Raw genomic sequence first — 7,640 nt, forward strand, 5'->3', positions numbered from 1 at the left:
CACACGCACGCACACACACACGCACGCATGCACAAAGCAGTCTGGTGCCAAGAGACTGACCATTGACACCCCCTCCTAACACACACTCAAAAACACACACGCACACACACATTCACGTGCACACACACACACACACACACATTCACTCTGAGACACACTCAGGAGTCTTAGTGACCCAATCACAACCACCTCACTCCCTGCTTGTCCATCAGAGGGGCCAAATCGTCACTGACACAGCCCAAAGCCGAAATGTCTCCAGTCCAATCAGATGCATGGATTCGCCAGGCCCTGCCCCCTCCACGTTGAGCTACACTGTGTCCAACTTGGATGCTGTGATTCAACCTCTCTCTCATACACACACACACACACACACACACACACATACACGCACACACACACACACACACACACACACCAATTTCTGCTGGTTTAGCACCGGACATCAGCCACTACAACATTGTCAGACCACGCCCGGCTGCCCATCAGAACCGTGGTCCAACCACAAGCAGCCGAACCAGCTAAGCCCCGCCCCCTGCCTCCGGCTGTTGACGAGACCCAGCCCTCTCAACGGAGGCGTCGTGTGCAGGAGGCTGCGTCTGTCTGTCTGTCCGAGGACGTTCTTTTGCACTTTGAGAAGTGGACAGATCTTCCGGATCCTTCTCTTAATTCCTCCTGCTAGGAGCCGCAGCTATGTTAGTAACCTCACAGGTGCAGTCACTATTTTTAACGAAACCGACCCCCCCCACAACCCCAATCTCTGCATCTACAGCGGGCTTCTCCTGCGGAGATTTGGGCTCTAAGCAATGGGCGGGGCATCCCCTGTGGGAGGGGCCTAAGCCACTGCACTGCTTGTCCCCGCCCCTGAGAGCGGCGGTTTCCTTCCTGCCTCCCGCGACTCTTTAAAAGGGGGGGAGTCACTGTTAACGGTGAAGTAAATGACCTGTCCTTTGGATAAAATATCCTAAACCCCCCCCCCCCCCTTTTACCTTTAGACCACTCCGGCCGCCATGAACTTTTAACTATGAAGAAAGAAAACAAAAGAAAACAAAAAAAAATTGTTGTGAAGAGCAATGTGCAGCATGAGATTGTGATGGGGTGGGGTGGGGTGGGGTTGGGGTTGGGTTGGGGTTGGGTTGGGGTGTGGTTTTTGGGTGGGGTCACGGGCAGGGCGGGGTGGTGTGAGTCCGTCCTGCTTCCTCCTCTCTCTGATGACAGCGGCAAATTTTGTCCTTTTATCGTTTACTGTTTTTTTTTTTTTTTTTTAAGGGTTAGGCGAAAGGTCACTGTGCATTAGATTTATAAGAAGGGAAGACTGACTGACTGACTGACTGACTGACTGACTGACTGACTGAGTGAGAGAGAGAAAAAAGCACATTCCATGTAGAGGCAGCAGGGGGCGCTCTGGAGCAGGCCCCACGGTCAACAGAGAGCCGCTGTAAGGCTCAGCCTGTGAGTTTGACTGCTGATCTGAGATCAGTGTGGCCTGTAAACTCGTAATGGGCAGGCCTTTGGAACCTGACCCTAGACCAGCACTCCTGCTCTGAGTGGCTTTAGGAATAGCTAACGACACGCTCCACCAGTCAGCGACTCACCTCGCTTTCTGAAAACAACTTGTGAAGAAAGTGTGCGTGTGTGTGTGTGTGCGTGTGTGTGTATACGTACGCATGTGTGTGTGTTCTCCCTGGAAACGATTCACAACAGATGAAGTACACTCCAACTCCATCTTTCTTACGTATTTATCATTTTAAAATATATATTAGTCAGTTTTATGTAAATAGTTTACAGACAGATACGTATATGTACATCTACAAAGTATTTATATTTAATCTTAATATCCTAAAATCAGATTACTTAATATATTAATTTTAGAAGGTAGTTGTTGCTTTAATTGCGTTTTGTCGTTCCTGTTGTTCTGAGTGTGTCGTTTGTGGGCGCGGTGAAGTGAAGCTTCGAGCTTTGAAGCGGTTTCTTTTTATTTTCATAAACTGGGCTTTTCGTGATGTTTAGATGGCGAGAATTTTAACTTTTTACCCGTTAATTCTTGTGTGTGTTATTTGAAAAAGCCATCATTGGTGCCAGCAAAAAAAAAAAAAAAACTCCAAAAATGTCCAAATAAATGTACAAAAAAGATGAAATAACGGGGAAAAAAGGGTAATAAAAAAAATAGTAAAATTGAAAAGGGCAGAAGAAGCTGGCAGAAGTGGCCGAGTCGTTCTGCGAAAGTTAGCGGAAGTTAGCGGAAGCAGCGGGCGATCTTTAGAGCCGACGACCTCTGTCCCTCCTCTCGTCTCCAAAACCACGACTTTGGCCGCTAGTCAATCGACATTCATCCATAACTTTTAGTTACAAGCGAATGCCGGTGTTACACTCCTCCAGCTCAGTTTGCTGGGTTCGTTTTACTGATTGTTGAGCTGGCTAAACTGTGTTTGCGAATAAAAATAACAATTCTTGCCTTCGATTGTTGCTCAGAGTTAAGGATGAACGTGGACTGAATCCCGGGCATTCTCTCAGAGTCGCGGGCTCGGCTGCTTCACCGTGAAGTCGGCAGCCATTTCAGATTTGAGTAATTAAAGTGATTAACTGCTCTAAATTGATCAATGAACTGCTGAGTAACGACAAAAATCGTCGTCCAACGCAGCTCTCCACAACCAAGAGTGAGTACAGCGGAGGAAAGGGTTGATTCGGCCAGAGAGAGAGAATAGTGGAGTTCAGTGGCTAACTTCTGGTCTGGAAAACGAGATGCAGTTTTGCGCTACGAGGATGTAAAGGTTCATGGGAGTTCGTTTTTTTTGCGGTGGGAGGGGGAACTAAGGTGCCCACCGCGCTCAACCTGCTGCTCCCACGCTGTCGCGGTACGTTGCCATGGAGACTTCCGCTTTCATGACAAGGGCCACCTGCTCTAAGCAAAACAGTAATAGCGAAAGGATATAGGACAGTTAGCTATTCCGCCTGTTTGCTCAGTGCCGCTGCTTGAATGCAGTGTTGGGCGGTGAGATGAAGGAACGCCCTTGGTGAGCTAGGACGGGACTCTGCGTTCTTGCGAATTGCGCTTGTGAATGGGGCTTGTGTGTGCGTGTGTGTGTGTGTGCGTGTGTGTCTGTGTGTGTGATGGAACAGGGATGGTGTCTCGTCGGTCTTGTCGCTGTCTTCAGAAAGAGAATAAAGCTTTTGGGTTGGGTGACTTAGGGATAAAGTTTGTTTAAACAGCCATTTGTATAGATATGCTTTTGTCTTGTTTTTATTTGTTACGAGTAAAAAGGTGAAAAAAAAAAAAAAAAACGAAAAAGGGGAAAAAAAATAGTCCACTTTCCAAGACGTCATGTATCGAGCATTAGCACCCAGTTCCCCCCTCTCTTTGTTTACTGTTGGTGTCTTCCACTCCTCCCCCCCCCTCCACTTTGTGTGAACTTGGTCTGTCCCAGCACTGGCAGGGAGGAAATGGTGCAGAGGGCCAGGTAGGCCCCGCCCCCTCTCTCCATCCCCTCTCTCGCCCTTTTCAAGCAACACTTTGTACAGACCTTGGTGCTTCAGCACCTGCTGGTAAGCGGCAGGTGTGGATAATTTAAGATCGAGACTGCGGTTTTAAAAACCAGAGTTGCACATTTACCTGTAATGCAGTCCATTACACCAGGTAACACCTGGGAGTCATCCATTTTTGTTTTGTTTGTTTATGTACGTACGTTTGTATGTATAATTTTTTTTCTGTATATACAAAGTGGCTAAAGCCTTAAAACAGACAAATGTATGATAACCACAACAGTATATATTATATTCATATATAATATATATCTATACAATATAAACATAGCTATATACATTGCAACAGTCATTCCTTCTCTCATTGTAGCCGTGTCTCAGGAACATCCCTGTCATACACACACACAAACACACATATACACACACGTGCGAGCGCACGCACACAAACACACGCACACACACACACACACCCATCCACACAAGCGAGGACAGACTTACTGTATGTCTGTTAAACAAGCAAAGCATACAAAATGGTGGACACTTGGTGCACTTATTTTTAGAAGTGGGGAATTTGGACGATGTGGACTTAAATATTAAAAACCAGAAAAAATTCTGTGAAACGTGGATCAGTAATTTATATTTGCCAGTGACATGAATGGAATAAAGAAATTAAATTTAAAAAATGTTGTTTAACCATATGTTTCATGGGTCTTTATTTAAATGGTTCGTTTTAACTGTCAGAACTTCCTGAAACCAAGCTCAGAAAAGTTCACCATTGTTCTACCAGGCTGGAAAGACAACCGGAAGAAGATTTTAAAATCTTAATCCGTAAACAGTTGAATGGAAGCAAATCTTTTTGTCTGGAGGAAAAGATGGCATGGAAATGTTTCCAGAAGCTCAACAGCTGCTCAGGACTGGAAAATATTCTGACTGAATTTTTTTTAAACAAAACGCAAGAAAATCATCTTACAAACCAGCTGACCCGTCCGCATGGTTCCAGCACTGGATGAAGGGTGGAGCCTGTGGCAGGCAGGCCTGGGGGGGGCGAGGGGGGGAGGTGGGGGGAGGTGGGTTCAGGGGTAGTGTTTCACTCACTTAGATGTATCTGAATGCTGGGGACAGTCATAGGGTGATAAGCGGACAGGAGGGTGGACTTATTCTGTCTGCCTGCAAAAGCCTAACCCCCCCCCACTCACAAACACACACACACTCTCACATGCACTCTTTGTGTGGCATGTAGCAGGGCCTGTTTGCTGTATTTCATATGGACACAATAGCCTCTGTATTATAGGGCTCTCTACCATACTGTATGCAAGCTCTCATCTGTACGTGTTCACCTGCCGAGAAGCCACTGACATGTTCTTCGTGAATACAGACTCTGTGCTGGGATCAGTTTGGCCTGTCGCCTTCTAATGGACAAGCTGCGGATATGGACGAAGCAAATCTGATCCTAGATCAGCGCTCCTACTCTGGGGCATTTTTATGAATATTGGCCCTGATCTGGGATCCGATTGGCCGTTTAGCTAATAATGGATACGGTTAGGGCAGGGGGAACCTGGACCTGGATCAGTACCTTCTCATGACTAAGTCATTGTTGCCACTGAGTCTGTGTTAGGAGAATCCTCGCATTGATTGTGGCTCCTGGTGAAACATTTGCTGCTCTGGGTTTCTGCTCTGGGTTTAAGTGCCTGAACTCGTGACAGTTGAGAAAGAGCGATGGCGGAGAGAGGTCAGAGTGCAGCACACCTGGGTCAAAGGTCAAAGACGTATCCAGAACACTTTTAACTCTTTAGATGCCTGCAAAAATGCTTAAAAACAGTCCAGCAGAATTCCTGTAACATTTCAACAATTATATGTTAAAAACGTACAATCAATATGAAAGAACTCTGAACATTGTGTGAAAATACTGAATTAATTTCTTAATTGTCAGCAATCTGCAGGAATGATCCCTTTTTTATAATTGGTGGTTAAAGGGTTAAAGTATGTGCAGTGAGTAAAAGCATTTGACCTGGGACTGGTGCAGTGTAACCTGTCAGCCATGCGTTGCGTGTGTGGAATGGTGTGTGAAGGTGTGTGTGTGAGTGTGTGCAGCGTGTGTGTGAGTGTGTGCAGTGTGTCCTCGCATGCAGGCAGGGTGTCAGTGTCAGAGGTCAGAGTCTCGTTGACCCCCCCCCTCCGAGATTAGCCAAATCTACCATCTTATCCTGGCCAAGCAGATCCAGCCAGCAGGACCCTCAGTAACCTCCACTAGCAGGGCTGCTCTGACCTGACAGCCCTCTGTTACACACACAAACAACCACGAACACATGTACCACGCAAAAGCACGTAGACTACACGTGCACAACTGCATACACCCGTACCACACACACATACTGTGCACTCTCTTACGCACATAGTGCACAGATGAGCCAAGTGATTAGCCTCCTATGTCTTTTAAGTATTTCCCAGTCCCAGTTTCATTTTAAAAATCTGCTTTTAACTCACACTGATACTAATGCATTGTGGGACAAAACGTTGACCACGCCCTAAAAGATGGACACGGCCCTACCTGCACTGCCAGCCCGTCGAGTCGCATTCCTGAGCCACTGGAACCCAGGCCCTCCACTGCAGTATCACTGCAGACGCCCAGAGCAGGCAGGTCACAGTCAGTGAGGTTGGCTTTCCCGAATTCTGATTGGTTATGTTAAAGGTTAAAGGTCGATGGCTGAGCTGGCTTGAATTGACGCCTCCAGCTGGACGTCCGCCTACAGGAAGTCGTGATTTAACAGCCGACCCCTCGCCTCTCTCCCACTCAAACACCCCCTTCACTGCCTCTGCTTTTTTTTTATTGCTGCGAAGTGGCTTTAATACAGGAAGTGAAACAAATCCCAACGTACGGTCATTTAACAAGGTGCCGGGCCACCAATACCCAGACGGATATTTTCGGCCCCAAAAGAATAAATGCCCGGGAAAAAGAGGAAGTACTGGAGTCAGCCTGGAATAGCACATAAACGCTCAAACGGTTTGGGACCTGATGACTGAGCAGGCTGTGACAAGTGGATGACAGCGGAGTTCACGCTGCCCTAACCGCTGGGCAGCGGCTCCTGCTCTGAACACAGGTGCGGGGTCATCCTGAGAGACACCACAGAAAGCATTGCTTTAACTCGAGGGCGAGAGGACAATCGCTCAGTGAAAGTAAGACACGACTGACATTGACCGTGACTCGATTGCAAGCACGCCCGAACCAGGCCAAGAAAATTACGAGCAACTCTGAACCAGGCCAAGAAGATCACAAGCACGTCTGAAGCAGGCCAGGAAAATGCACCCACGTCGCTGCGAAGCACCTGACCTGCTGGAATGCTGTCAGGTTTTTTTAAAATTATTTTTTAATTTATTTACCACCTGCAGTTGCTTGTTTTTTTTTTTTTTTTGCCTGAGTGACATGTGGAAAGAGTGTGATTTCCAGAAGATGAAGCTGTTTGTCGCCTCATAGGCTAGCATGATTCCTCATCACTGGGACTTAAAAGATCGCCTGGGTGTGTGTGTGTGTTTGGGGTGTGTCACATGCACATTCTTGTTTTTGGGTATGTGGAGCTTATTACTCTGGATTACAGGTAAAATACCTGTGGCTGAAAGAGATTTTTTTTTTTTTTAATTTTATTTTGCCACCTCCCTAATTTGTCTCCCTTAGCAACACTCGCAAGTTGCAGCGACACCTTGTGAGTGAGAGAGCGGTCTTCTGTTGCTATTGGCGTGAACGCTCGACACAACAACGAAACAAAAGCGCGATGACGTAACAGCAGGGGGCGCAATGTGAAGAAACTCGTGGTTCACCGCTGAGTGACGGGCATCGTCAAACACTGTTTGGAGGTGTGTTTTTTTTAATCGAAAGACAGACAGAAACACACACCCGTGTATCGAAATCTTGTTCATTTTTTGTAAATTTTTGGAGATGCAGGGAAGGTGTACGTTCTTAAGAACAGAGTAATTCATTCAGTCATTCATTATAGCTGCCCATGCTTTGTAATGAATGACACCAACCTCATCTTTATTTTTTTTATTTTGTTAAATGCCTAAAATGTGTCAATTCCATTCCATTACATATTTTATATTAGGAAAGCCTATTATTAATATCTAGGACTTGGTTTAAGCCCTTATTCAGAAAAATGTAGCATTCATTTTCA

At 46.4% G+C, this 7,640-nt stretch overlaps 1 protein-coding gene across 1 annotated transcript in view; it reads left to right on the forward strand.

The window, feature by feature from the left end:
- mxd1 (MAX dimerization protein 1) overlaps nt 1–4,170 on the forward strand; it is a 25,345-nt gene extending 21,175 nt beyond the window's left edge. The window contains exon 6 of the mRNA XM_064353775.1: nt 1–4,170. This exon is cut by the window's left edge and continues 414 nt beyond it. The gene's annotated coding sequence lies outside the window, so the exon portion shown is untranslated.
- Nucleotides 4,171–7,640: the final 3,470 nt, after the last annotated feature.

This window comes from Anguilla rostrata, chromosome 10 (assembly GCF_018555375.3).
Source record: "Anguilla rostrata isolate EN2019 chromosome 10, ASM1855537v3, whole genome shotgun sequence".
Lineage (NCBI taxonomy): Eukaryota > Metazoa > Chordata > Actinopteri > Anguilliformes > Anguillidae > Anguilla > Anguilla rostrata.